Source organism: Carya illinoinensis, chromosome 16, assembly GCF_018687715.1.
Source record: "Carya illinoinensis cultivar Pawnee chromosome 16, C.illinoinensisPawnee_v1, whole genome shotgun sequence".
Lineage (NCBI taxonomy): Eukaryota > Viridiplantae > Streptophyta > Magnoliopsida > Fagales > Juglandaceae > Carya > Carya illinoinensis.
Genome location: NC_056767.1, coordinates 19,298,548 through 19,313,915, shown reverse-complemented (window position 1 = coordinate 19,313,915; position 15,368 = coordinate 19,298,548). Strand labels below are relative to the sequence as shown.

Genomic DNA, 15,368 nt, shown 5'->3' with positions numbered 1-15,368 from the left:
TGAAAACCGACCCATTCGGCATGGTTTTTGGGCAAAACTGATGCTGACTGATGAGGGGAAAATGGTGGAGCAACTGATCATAACCGATTGATGGCAATGGTCGCCTGAGAGAGTAGAAAGAGAGAGAGTTGCAGTGGAGAGAGAGAGAGAGAGAGAGAGAGAGAGAGAGAGAGAGAGAGAGAGAGAGAGAGAGAGAGAGGTTGAGAAACAGAGTAGGGAAACAGGGAAGAAGAAGGGAAGTAGAAGACAACTTATTATTGAAACAACGCCATTTGGTTTAATACCAAATGGTGCCTTCTACTTTTTTTTTTTTTAACCTTATAAATAAAAAGATGCAATAAATGGCATCGTTCAATTTGTGTTTGAAACACAAATACAGGAGTAAAACGACGTCGTTCCACTTAAGGTTTGGCCAGTACACTCAAATTGGAATAATTTTAAAAAAGTAATGTATTATTACATCGGCTCGTTAACGATTTGAGCCAACCTCAAATTGCAACCGAACCAACAGTAATCGATTTTGTTGAAACGTTGCCACCCGCCGACTGGGTCCTTGCCAGTTTCGGCGGGTTCTAGCCTCCGGTGGCCAATCTGTGTTGGTCACGACCGGTTCCATGATTTTTTGTACAGCCCTATAATTGACCCAATACGAAAAAACCTATCTCCCTCATGCCGGTTACTGTTCCGGCATAGTAAATACTAGCCATACCAGCCAATATGACACGATATTCAAAAAGTTGATAGATTCACTGTAGCAAGTGTACTATTGTGAGGTAGGTTACCTTCCAAGATAGTACTGAGAAATACAGGGTAAATGTTATGGGTATCGTAATAGCCTGCCAAAAATTCAAATGATGAATTTCTTTAGACTCTTGGAATCTCTTGAAAACTTGTTAATTTTCACGAATTGACTCAATTTCATGATTTTAGTCTGTTAGCATAGTCAGTGTTTCCACTTACTATGATGTCAAAAGTGTATTTTATTTATTTGAAATACCTAAAAGTGTCAGAATGAGATACGGTTTATCAGTGCAAAACTGCAAGTGCACAGTATCATAATTTTATTGTAAAGTGATGAGAAGAGTATCGTTCTCAAGGATTGGTAACTTACTTTTGATAAATACTGAAATTATACTAATCTCGATTTTATCTAGAAAAGTCACTAAGAATTTTGTAATTGCAATTTAAAATAAAATCAATTCAATGAAAAATACGCAAAGGAAAAGAAAAATGATGTTAAAAGATCAAATTAATGGGAAAGAAAACTTCTAGGAAATCGATTTCACCTAATTCCTCACTATGTTTTACTCATCTAACTAATTGAATTTAATTCTTACTGCTTGTTAGCAAATCTTTAATCCATCCAAAAACCTCTTTCAATATTCAATTAGAAATTATTATTGTTCATCATTTTACATAAGAGTATGCAAATTCATAAAACAAGAAAGCAATAAGACCAATGATTTTAATACTACATAGGTTCATAAAAGTCTTTCGATCTCTATATTTACCAATGCCGAAATATTTAAGATATAATTTCCTTTTTCTATAGCAAATCACAATATTAAAATCATCTAATTAATAGCCAGTTAATTAGAAGCAATAAACTCATAATAAATCAGACAAACAAAGAAAGAATTATTTTAAATTAGTATAGAAAATCAAGCATAGTTCGGAACTAGATTATATCGTTTTCTTAGAATAAAGAAAATTTAGTGCATGCTAAAAATTAAATTTAACATAAATGAATTCATCATATTTTTTCTGAGAATAATAAAAGAAAAATGAACATTGAAAAAAATACTCTCGCAATCCTGCATCGTCGTTCTTCAATTTTTCTAGAATTCTCTTTCTCTCGGCCACATCCCAATCACAATGTCGTTCTTTGTTGTTCCTTTGTTGTGTCCTCTAAGAGCCAAGCCGAAAAACAATTGCCTGCCAAGTCAAATCCAGCTATGTTGATTCCATGAAGACCAAGTCAAGCCGAAAGACCCTAGTGTTAAAGTGTCATTTCCTCCTCTCATTCATGCACATCATCCGATAGATGAGGTAAGGTGAAAAGATAAAATCCCACATCCATGTCTCTTTCTTTTTGAATTTTAAATGCCCTTTTTTTTTCAAATTCTGTATCTTCAGGCTTGAATTCCACGTGTAGTTAGAATCCTTCAACTTTCTTTCTTCATCAACTTATCCCTTCTATCTTTAGCATCTTGAAAAAAATCAAACTTAATCTTTATCCTTAAATTGCACCAGTGAAATTTAGATCTTTATTTTCTTCAAATCTGAAATAAAATTTAAATAACAACAATGAAATCAACAAAAATAAATAAAATTAGATTAAGTTTTAAAGTTAAGAGGTGAAAAAATATATTAAATTATGCAAGTCATCAAACACCCCCAAACTTACAACTTTGTTTATCCCCAAACAAAAAGAAAATAAAATAAAATATTATTATAGATAATATCAACTAGACCCCATAGAGAAGTATCATCACTCACCAAGTTATGATCTGAATTTAGATTTCATCACTAGTATCTTACTCTTTTAACATCGAAGATAGTAAGAAAATCAATCAAAAATTTAGCAATTTATCAAACAAGAGTTAAGCGTTTATTTCAACCTAAAGCTAAGACCTTGAGTGTGTGTGTGTGTGTGTGATATAGTCAATTTAACTCGAAACCACCTGCAAACTTAGATAAAAGCATAACAACTAAAATTAGAAGAATTCTCTCAACACTTAACCCCATAAGTCTAATTTTAAGAAATCCTCTCCATTAATGTAGTCAACACCATAATCAGATATCAAAGGTCTTTAATCAGGTTATAATGATAGGCCACAGGGTGAGGGTTAAGAAAGAAATGGATATGGAAAATCAAAATAAATTGGAAAAATACTTGCTAGAAAGAACAATAAAAAAGATATCCATATGATTCAAACCATAGCTCTTTCTCAACCATATGCTCATATTGGCAACATTATTATTGATGTAATCAATGAAGCAATACGAATTACTCCTTTAACAAAATATGAAGTGATACACACTTCACTTATTTAGTTTCTTCTAATTTTTTTTCAGCTTCTTTCTTTTCTTTCTTTTTTTTCTTTTTTTTTTTCAGCCACCTCAATTCTTGTAGCCTTTTCAAATTTTCAACCACTTCAGCATTTTTTTTCATCGTTCACTTTCTTTCTTTCTTTCTTTTTTCACACTTTGATCAAACAAAACAAACATAATATGTATAATTTTCTTTGAATTAACTTTCTCTTTAAATGTAAATTTCCACCAAAGTATTTTCTCAAACTATAAAAGGTAGATTCATGATTTTTTAGGTTTAGAGCAGGAATGATTTATGTGAAGCCCCCAAATCCCCACGTACAGATACGGGAAAATCAAGACGTCCGGATGGTGACATCACGGATCACCACCCTATCGCCAAGTGCCAAGTGTGTGTATAAGCAACAAATGTGTACGAAGAAACACGTAGCGGATAGCAAAGTCATAAACTAAGTACCAGAATTTTTTATTGTTTAATACAAAACCATTCAAATCATACATAATAAAAAATTATGGTACTTAGTTTATGACTTTGCTATCCGCTGCGTGTTTCTTCGTGGACATTTGTTGCTTATACACACACTTGGCACTTGGCGATAGGGTGGTGACCCGTGATGTCACCATCAGGATGTCTCGATTTTCCCGTGTCTGTAAGTGGGGATTTGGGGGCGTCACAGGTAGTATCAAATCGGTTTGGCTCTGGGTAAAATCACATGTCCCGTAGGTAGTACCAGAATATTTTTTTAAGTTGTGTTTTAAAATTTATTTGAAGTAAAGTTGCTATTTGATTTATTTTATTTGTTTTGAATTTATTTGAGCTTGTTTGCTTGTATTTATTTATTTATTTATGTTATTGCATGCTGGTTTCTTTTGTTTCTTGTTATGTGGTTTGGTTTTGGTTTTTGATTTTATGTTGTTGGTTTTATTTGTTTTCTTAAAGGGCGTCACAATTTATGTAGTTAAAAGAACAAATAAAGGCTTATGTAAAATAAGGCTCAAGGGGGTTGACTATGGAAATACACCATGCAGTGATGGCATGATACTTAGGACAGCTGTGAAAGCTTTTTGCTTATGACAAAAAAAAAAAAAAATTGCCTAGATCATTTCTCTAATATTTGGTATCAACTAGGATTTCGCCTCAAGGATCCATCAATGGATTCTAGAGTAAAGCAATATTGAATTTCTTCTCTTCATAAGCAAAATGGAATAAAAGAAAAATGACTATGTGCTCAATTATGTTCAAGGTCAAAGATTTAAATCAAAGTACCTACAAAAGTCCGCCTGACATAAAAGAAAGTTTTGAAAATTTTTCTCAAAACCATCTTCAATCACAAATTTTGGAGTCATAAAGAATTCAGTCATACTCAAATGCATGCTTAGTAAGAGAATCAAATACTCAAGACTTATAAAATCACAAGTAAAATAAAATAAATAACAAACAAGAAGACCAAATGACTATAAGAGTTTACACCCCCCAACTAAAACTAAACAATGACCTCATTGTAATGCAAAAGTGAAAAGGATTGAAAAAATGAAAGAAACTTCCCTAGTTTTATGGTGAATCAGCTGTAGTTTGTAATTTTCAGCTCTTTATTCATCTAAATAAACCTGCATCAAAATCTAAATTATTAAAAATAATAATAAAGATAATAAAAAATAAAAGAATAAAAGAAAGTTCTATGGGTTGCCTCCCATAAGCACTTATTTTAAAGTCTATAGCTAGATTTTTCAATCTTCATCAATTAGGATCTCCAAGAGGGATAAATGCATAATTCCTCTCCACTTGTTCTCCATAGTGCTTCAATCTCTGACCATTAACTCTAAATATATTCCTTGTCTTGTCCTTCAAGTCTATTGTTCCAAAAGAGAAAACTTTGTCAATTGTATAAGGACCTATCCATCTTGATTTTAACTTACTCGGGAAGAGTTCGAGTCGTGAATTGAAGAGTTAAACCTATTTTCCTGGTGCAAACTCACGCCTAAGAATCTGTTTGTCATGCCACTTCTTCGTAAGTTCTTTGTAGATCTTTACATTTTCATAAGTATCATTCTAGAACTCATCCATCTTATTCAATTGAAGAAGTCGCTTTCCCCCTGCTGCCTTCAAATCAAAATTAAACTTTTTTTACAACCTAATAAGCTCTATGCTCCACCTAATAGGGAGATGACAGGCCTTTCCTAACACTAATCGGTAAGGAAACATCTCGATAGGTTTTAAAGGATGTACGGTATGCCCATAAAGCATCATCAAGCTTTTTTGTTCAATCCTTTCTATTGGTGTTGATCGACTTCTCATGGATGTTCTTGATTTCTCGATTTGAAATTTCAACTTGGCCATTAGTTTGAGGATGGTAGGCAAGTGCGATCTTGTGCTTCACACTATATTTAGAAAGAAGATTATCAAACAACTTGTTACAAAAGTGGGTCCCTTAGTCACTAATAATAGCTCGTGGATTGCCAAATCTTGTAAATATATTCTTATGCAGAAATTTGAGCACTACCTTTGCATAATTTGTTGTTGTAGTAATTGCTTCCACCCATTTTGATACATAATCAACTGCTAACAAGATATAAACAAATCCAAAAGAAGGAGGAAAAGGCCACATAAAATCTATTCTCCAAACATCAAATAACTCAACCTCTAAGATATTTTTCAATGGTAACTCCTGACGCCTTGAAATATTTCCCATACGTTGGCACCGATCACAAGTTTTCACCAAAGTATAACTATCATGAAAAATAGAAGGCCAAAAGAAACCACTTTGAAGTACCTTAGCTGCTATTCGGGTTACTCCAAAGTGTCCTCCATATGATGATGAATGGCAATGATGGAGAATGGCCTGTATCTCTTCTTCTAGCACACATCTTCGAATGATTTGATTAGGGCATCTTTTGAACAGCAAAGGCTCATCCCAAAGATAATATTTCACATCATGCAGAAACTTCTTGCATTGGTAGTAAGTAAGATTCGTGGCAATACTTTACAAGCTAGGTAGTTTACCATATCAGCATACCAAGGAAGCTTAATCTCACATGCAAACAACTGCTTATTAGGGAATGCTTCTTGGATCACTAAATCTACTCTTTCTTCCTCTTGCTCTAGCTGGGAGAGATGATCAACAACTGAATTTTCGCTTTCTTTCTTATCTCAAACCTCCAAATCAAATTCTTAAAGAAGAAGGATCTAACGAATTAGCCTAGGCTTAGCATCCTTCTTGCCAAACAAATAGCGAAGTGTTGCATGATTAGTGAACACTATCACCTTTGTATCAATGAAGTAAGACCAAAATTTGTCACAAGCAAATACCACAGCAAGCATCTCCTTCTTAGTTGTTGTATAATTTAATTAAGCTTCATTTAATGTCTGGCTTGCATAATAGATGGCCCTAAACATTTTGCCTCACCTTTGTCCCAACACTACTCCAATTGCAAAGTCACTTGCATCACACATGACTTCAAAAGGTTGACTCCAATCAGGTACCATCATAATTGGTGCTGAAACTAGTTTATCCTTGATTGCATTAAAGGCCTGCAAACAAACATCATCAAAGTTAAATGCAGAATTTTTTTTTTCAAGAAGATTATATAAAGGTTTAGAAATTTTAGAAAAATCTTTTGTAAATCTTCTATAAAATCCTACATGTCCCAAAAAGCTTCTAATTCCCTTCACATTCTTTGGAGGTAGTAGTTTTTCTATGGTTGCAATTTTACCTTGATCCATCTCAATTCCTTTAAATGACACTCTACGGCCAAGCACAATCCCTTCTTGAACCATGAAATGACACTTCTTCCAATTTAGGATTAGATTTTTATTTTCACATTTTTGCAAAACAAGAGCTAAATTATGTAAACAATGATCAAAAGATATACCAAAAGCTGAAAAGTCATCCATGAAAATTTTCATTATATCTTCCGCCATATCAGAAAAAATAGCCATCATGTAACGTTGAAATGTCGTTGGGGTGTTGCACAATCCAAATGGCATCCTCCTAAAAGTAAATGTTCCATAGGGGCATGTGAATGTAGTTTTCTCTTGATGTTTAAGGGCTATAGCAATCTGGTTATACCCCGAATAACCATCTAAGAAGCAATAATAGGAATATCCAGCCAATCGATCCAACATTTGATCAATGAATGGAAGTGAAAAATGATCCGTCATTGTTGCTTTGTTCAACTTGCGGTAATCCATGAATACACGCCAGCCTGTGATTGTTCTTGTAGGAATGAACTCATTATTGTCATTTTTTACTACCATCATTCTACCCTTTTTTGGTACACCTATACTGGACTGACCCATGAGCTGTCTGAAATAGCATAGATAATTCCAGCATTGAGGAGTTTCAAAATTTCAACTCTCACAACTTCCTTCATTGCTAAATTTAATCTTCTTTGGTGCTTGATCGTCGGTTTGTAAAGTTCCTCCATCAAAATCTTGGGCATGCAAATGGAAGGACTTATACCTTTTATGTCAGAAATAGTCCATCCCAAGGCTGTTCTATGCTCTCTTAACACACGCAGCAACTTTTCCTCTTCTTCGGGTGTGAGTGATGCCACAACAATCATTGAAAATGTGTAACTATCACCCAGGAATGCATAGCGAAGATGCTCAGGTAATTGCTTCAACTCTGGAGTTGTAGTTTACTGCATCTTTTCTTTACAAATCATAGAATAAATCTTTGCTACAATCGGCTCTAGCCTCCCCACTTCATTACTAAGTGATGTAACTTGCTGCAATACTCCCAAGGTAAATACATAGTGGAGAAATTCTTCACTAACAAAAGGCAAATCAGATTCACAAACAGCAGAGTTATTAAAATCATAAGCATGAAATGAAGTGGTGATACATCGTTCTAGGTAATCGTCTAGTATTATCTTCTTGAAAGGCTTATTCTACACATTGCTTAATGACATCTACTCGAAAGCAAGTACTTGGATCTTCTGAAAATTCATGGCTTAGTAAATGTTGAACATAACCTCTTTCTTATTAACTCTCAATGTTAATTCACCATTTTGAATATCAATTAAAGCCCTTCCCATAGCCAAGAATTAGTGAGACTTTTTCATCTTTCTTCACATCTAACACCACAAAATTAGCAGGAAAATTAAATTTACCCACCTTTATCAATACGTCTTCTATGATTCCATGTGGATACTTGATGGATCGATCTACTAATTGCAAAGAAATGCTTGTTTGTTTCATCTCTCCAAGTCCTAATTTCCTGCAAACAGAAAGTGGCATAAGATTAATGCTAGCACCAAGATCACATAAAACCTTATCAAAAAATGAATTTTCAATAGTGTAAGGCAAAGTGAAACTCCCCGGATCATTTAATTTTTTAGACAATTTCTTTTGAAGAATGGCACTGCATTCTTCAGAAAGCTTCACTGTTTCAAACTCCTTCAACCTTCTCTTCTTAGAAATGATGTCCTTCAAGAATTTAACATAGTTTGGCATTTGTTCCAATACATCTGTAAAAGGAATATTTATGTGAATTTTCTTTAAAATATCCAAAAACTTAGAAAATTGCTTATTTAATTTTTGTTTTTGAAAACATTGAGGATAAGGAAGTGGAGTAGAGAGAATAAGAGGATTGTCAGGAAATGAAATTGCTGGAGGCATGTCAGTCTCTCTTAGTGTATCATCAACAATCTTCCCTTCTTCTACTTTATTCTTGCTTTGGCTATTATTCACAGCTGTAGGGGTGGACTTGCTTTTCTTTGATGGTGACCTCTCAATTTCTCTTTCACTCCTAAGTGTGATAGTCTTGCATTGTTCCTTTGGATTCACTTCTATATTGCTAGGAGAAGCTCCTCTTTGTTGGGCACTGATGGTCGTGGCTAGTTGCCCAGTTTGCACTTCAAGATTTTTCATAGTGGCTCCTATATTGCTACAATGAGTCTCAATGTTGTCCAACCATGAATCAGTTTTTTTAAACCTTGCATTTGTCTCCTGAATAAAGGAAACCATGATATCCTTAAGTGATATCTTCTTCTCGCTTGGTTGACTATCAAATCTTGGAGGAGATTGAGGTTGTAACACATTCTTTGTATTTCCATATGAAAAATTCTCATGATTTTGAAATCCTGGATGATAGTAATTTGGTATAGGATTACCACGATAGTTGTAGTTCCGATTGTTGATGTATCGAACTTGTTCTTGACTCACTTCATTACTTGGAACTGTCATACTTGTAGCTGCAACATATTCTGCACTTTGTGGTATCCTTTGGGTTGTCAAAGCTAAAATCTGATTAGATAGAGTAGCAACTTGAGCTGAAAGGCTAACGGCTCAAATTCGTGAATTCCAGCAACTTTCTTAGCCATAGTTCTTTCAGTTGGCTACTGATAGTTGTTTGAGGTCATTTCTTCCAAAAGATAAGTAGCACCCTCGGCTGTCTTTGACATCAAAGTTTCACTAAAAGAGTTAGTTCGAGTTTGCCTATTTAACCCATTATAGAACATCTGAACTTGCAACTAATTTGGCAATCCATGTTGAGGGCAGCGTCAAATCAAATCTTTATACCTTTCCCAGGCTTCATAGAGTGACTCAAAATCATTTTACTTGAATTGACCAATCTCACTCCTGAGTTGAGTTGTTTATACAAGTGGAAAGAATTTAGTAAAAAACTTTTCAGCCATGTCTTGCCAACTAGTGATGCTTCCTGGTTGTAGAGATTGTAGCCAACCTCTAGCCTTGTCCCTCAAAGAAAAATGAAACAATCTCAGTCTAATGGTGTCTTGAGTAACACCATTAATCTTTCCAGTATTGCAAATCTCCAAAAACATCGCCAAATGAATATTGGGATCATCAAGTGGCAATCCGCTAAATTGGGCTTGCTGCACCATACTAATTAAGGCTAGTTTGAGCTCAAAGTTGTTGGCATTAATGTTTTGGCGTCTTATACCCGAGTAGTTGTCATTTACAACTGGCTGTACATAATCCTTCAAGGTGTGTGGCAGTGCATCATGTTGTCCATCAGCCATGGCTAGTATTTTATTTTTTCTTCGTGATTTAAAAGTTCTTTCAATCTTTAGATCAAAAGGAGTAATGCCACAAGATCTATCACGACGCATCCAATGTCAAAAACACACTTGTAGAGTAAAAGTATATATATATATAAATAAATTAAAATAAAATTCTAAATTGAAACCAAGATTACTTTGTATCGATATTATCAAAAAATAAAAATAAATCAATCCCTTGCAATGGCACCAAAAACTTGATCAGTACAAAACTACAAGTACACGATATCGTAATTTTATAGTAAAGTGATGAGAAGAGTATAATTTCCAAGAATTGGTAACTTACTTTTGACAAATACTGAAATTATACTAATATCGATTTTATCCAGAGAAGTCACTAAGAATTTTGTAATTGCAATTTAAAATAAAATCACTTCAAAGAAAAAAATGCAAAGGAAAAGACAAATGATGTTCGAAGATCAAATTAATGGAAAAGAAAACTTCTAGGAAATCGATTTCACCTAATTTCTTACTATGTTTTACTCATCTAACTAATTGAATTTAAATCTCACTGTTTGTTAGCAAATCTTTAATTCATCCAAAAGCCTCTTTTGATAGTCAATTGAAAATTATTCTTGTTCATCATTTTACACAAGAGTATGCAAATTAATAAAGTAAGAAAGCAATAAGACCAATAATTTTAATACTACATAGGTTCATAAAAGTATTTCGATTTCTATATTTACCTATGCCGAAATATTCAAGATCTATCCTATAATTCTCTCTTTCGACAGCAAATCACAACATTAAATCATCTAATTAATGACCAGTTAATTAGAAGCAATAAGCTTAGAATAAATCAGAAAAATAAAGAAATAATTACTTTAAATTAGCATAGAAAATCAAGCATAGTTTAGAACTAGATTACATCATTTTTCTAGAATAAAGAAAATTTAGTGCATGCTAAAAATTAAATTCAAGATAAACAAATTCATCATATTTTTTCTGAGAATAATGGAAGAAAAATGAACATTGAAAAAAAATACTCTTGCAGTCTCGCAGCGTCGTTCTTCAATTTTTCTATAATTCTCTTTCTCTCGGCCGCATCCCAGTCGCAACGTCGTTTTTTGTCGTTCCTCTGTTGTGTCCTCTAAGAGCCAAGTCCAAAAACAATTGCATGCCAAGTCAAATTTAGCTATGTTGATTCCATGAACACCAAGTCAAAACGAAAGACCCCAATGTTAAACTCTCATTTCCTCCTCACATTCATGCACATCGTCCGATAGATGAGGTAGGTAAGGTGAAAAGATAAAATCCAATAAAATCCCGCATCCAGGTCTCTTTCTTTTTGAATTTTGAATGACCTTTTTTTTCTTTTTTTCTTTTTTTCTTTTTTCAAATTCTCTATCTTCAGGCTTGAAGTCCATGTGTAGTTAGGATCCTTCAACTTTCTTTCTTCATCAACTTATCCCTTCTATCTCTATCATCTTGAAAAAAAATCAAACTTGATCTTTATCCTCAAATTGCACCGGTGAAATTTAGATCTTTATTTTCTTCAAATCTGAAATAAAATTTAAATAACAACAACGAAATCTAAAATCAACAAAAATAAATAAAATTAGACTAAGTTTTAAAGTTAAGAGGTGATAAAATATATTAAATTATGCAAGTAATCAACGGTCTGCACCATTGGACTAAGAGGAATATTTAGAATTTTAGGGTACAATAAAGCAACTTTCGGTTTTTGGACAAAACCTTTTGTTCAAAAATGCGTTTTGATATTTCAAGGTACTTTGAAGTTGAATTTTGATAAATAATTTGCACTCTAAAGTTAGTATGATTATTTAGGATTTTTTAGTGCAAAACTTATTTTTCATTTTTTCGGAGTGAATAGCAACCTTGACAAGAGCACCTTAGGGCAATATTTTCAAATCACAATGTGGAATGTCTAAATTAAGTTAGAGAAGTTTTATTTGAATACTTGGTAAGATCTTAGCCACACTTGATGAATAGTATTAAAAACTTGACACCAAGAGGAACCATAAGATGGAAAAAGTGAAGGAATCAAGCTTTGTGATCATACCACCAAGCAAAACACCATTCTATCCAACCATTCATTTTGTGCCAAACCATAGAGGGTTTCAACCCTAGTTAGTGAAATTCTAAACACTTAGAATCCAATTGAAACCCCAAAAGTTTGGTTGAAACTAAAATCCTAAACGGTTTCCCCAAACCCCAAAGTTTGCCTTCAAACCCTAAATGGACCTAATTTTAGTTTAATGTTTAATCACTTGATTAAATCACTTTTGTATACTATTAACCCCTCAAATTCATGTTATGACATCATTATTTATTTTTCTAAATCTTATAAATTTTATTGGGCCAAGAAAAATTAGATTTGTGCTTGATAGCAACCCAAACTCCTACTAAACCCTATTGAACCCTAAATGGAAGCCCGTTCGATTAAGACCCACGAAATTGAGATACCTTGTCAAGGCTTGTGGAGGAAGTTTCCCCTACCATGGCTGACCAAAGACTGCCCAAAGCAGCCCCAAATAGTACATTATGTGATGGGAAAAGGCCACCTCTCTCCTCTCACTTGGCAATCCAAGGTAGAAAACCATGGGTTGGTTCTGCCCATATTTTTGGCTAAAAAAGCTATCATTTCAAGTTTCATTCATAGCCTCCCATCACCCTTCAGAATTGTAAAAAGGCATCCAAGTTTCTTCCCACCTCATTTCATCACTTTCCAACTCTTTCTTGGATAGCAAACCAAAGAGACTCTCATACTGAGTTTCTTGCTCATATTGTACAAACTTTGAAGTAGTTGTAGGTATTTTCTCACATAGTCTTCTTCACAAAAATTATTCATATTTGAGTCTAGTTTCTTTGGATATGTTTTATGTTGATTTTAGTGGTCATTTGATCGTCAAAAGTTTTTTTAAGCATGGAAAGGTCAGTCTAGGCTACAAATTGGATAATGTATGATATTTTGATGATTTTGACCAAGTTATTAGCAAGTTCTTGGTATAATTTTTTATGGAGTATATTTAACATGCTTATATGAAATTTTGATGAGGATTTGTTGCGTGTTATAAGATTTTGGTCAAATTTTTACTTAGACAAAAAAGTTGAAAACTAGAAGTAGTAAAATAGTTTCTGTTTTGTGTAAACTTGAGTCTTTTGATGCAAAAACATGATCCAATGGCTTTGATATTTTTATATGATAATCCTAAAACTTTTATCTACATGTTAGGATGTTATTTTATAGATTTTTGGTGTTGCTTTCAAAGATATGATTTTTTATATATGAAAAGGTTCAGTTGGGTCTCAGATTTGAGGTTTTTGGATAGATGTATGTTTTGGTTTAATATTGCCCATGTGATCTTGAGTTTAATGCATGGATCTACTCTAGAACATGATTTTAAACCATGTGATGTTGTTTTATGATTATTTTCATGAAATATTTTAGATCAAGAGATTTGATCAAAACGAATCCTTGTGGAAATGGGTTTGTGAGAAAGTGTTGAAGCTGAAAGTTTAGAAATGGATTTTTGTAACTTTTGTGATTTTTATTTGATGATTCAAAACATGTTAGTTCTTAGAAGTGTGTTATGAACATATTGGAAGAAATTTTTTGATATTTAGGAGTTCTTGGAAATGTTTTAAAAAACAAAACAAAACCTTGAGTACCAAGGGTTGTGTTTTTAGTTAAAAAGCTTGAAGCTTTTTAGTAAAGAAGATTGTGATTTAGTGAAGTGGATTTTTTGTTGGTTGTTTTAGTATGCTATTTGGACATAGGATTTGATTTTTTATATTACAATATTTTGGTTTAAGCGTGAGAAATGAGGTTTAATAGAATTGTAACAAAAATCAAGAAAAATGGCTTATGTGTGTTTCGGCCTTGATGAGTTTGTTATGGTTGTGTTGTGTTTTAATTTTTTTATAATTAGATATTTGGATTTAAGATAAAATTTACATGAGGAATGTAGATTTTAGTGAGTTTTGGAGTTAAGATGTAAAATACTTAAGTTATGGGTAAAATGATCATTTTTCCACACGTAGATAGGTAAAATGGTCATTTTACTTTAAGATAGTATTTTCATATTTCTAAACTATTAGTGATGAATTCCTAACATTTAGAGATTCCTACTTATAGTTTAATCATGTTTCGCGCATTTTACTTCCTAACGCGATAGTAACTGTAAATTAGTTTCTAACTTACTATCAGATTACTATGTATGTATGTTGGTAAGGGAACTAATGGTTATGTACTTATGTTATTATATATGTCATGCTATGCCACATCACTACATGTATGCCTGTTACATTTTATATTCTGTCATGAAATATTTATTTGTCACACAATATATTCTGTCATGCAATATTAATTTATTATATAATATATTTTGTCATGCAATGTTTATTTGCTACACGTTATCCTATGTCATGAAATGTTTATTTATTACATGTTATACCATGTCATGAAATGTTTGTTAGTTTCATGTTACGTCATGTCATATAGCTTATGTACATGTCACGTTTTGTTTGTTACATTAGGTCATTTATCCATTTGTTTCATGTCATCTTTTGGCTTGAGTACGATTTTTATATCTCGAGAACATTTTTCCAAGTCAAATCAATTTTGTTTACGCTTATCACAACCCTAAGGGTTAGGATGTAATTCCTTAGTGGAACTCTTTTGTTCACATTGGAGTGTCTAAATTAGTGTAAAATCCCCTGGATTAACAAGGTAAAAATCAACGAGTTACGAATAGGGCCTAATTAACTAGTCACTAGAGCGTAGCAAGCACTAACACCGATGATGCTAACCACATTTCAATTTCATGTTATACCTAATCGTGGTAATCCCAAGTAGGGATATAACTAGTCTGGTTCAGTTTGATTTTGGACATATTTTAGAACCAAACTGGAATATACCCGTTTTGAGATTTGAATAATCGATACCGCACCAGTTACACTCCTAAACTGGCACTTATGGTTTTACCAGTTCCCGTTAGGTCTTGTTTTTTCGGTATATTATATAATATATAATATAGTATATATATTATACTATATTATACTATATATTATAATGTATAATGATATAGTATTAGTATAATACTAATACAATATAATATATAGTTATTTATATAGGATTTTAAAATTTAATATTATATTAATTAGTAATTTATCATATAATACAAAATTATTTTATATATAATTATATATTATACATAAAAGTTTTATATAATATAAAAAATTATATATAAAATATTTTATACAATATAGAAATTTAATATATATATATATATATGAATCGGTCCGGTCCGATGTTAGAAAAAGGAAGA

The 15,368-nt window shown here is 32.7% G+C and overlaps 1 non-coding gene across 1 annotated transcript; it reads left to right on the top strand.

Annotated features, from left to right (window-relative positions):
• The first annotated feature begins 9,538 nt into the window (after nucleotides 1–9,538).
• On the top strand, nucleotides 9,539–9,645 carry LOC122300039. The gene has a single exon (XR_006239882.1). It is a non-coding gene; the product is annotated as a small nucleolar RNA R71 (small nucleolar RNA).
• The last annotated feature ends 5,723 nt before the right edge of the window (nucleotides 9,646–15,368 follow it).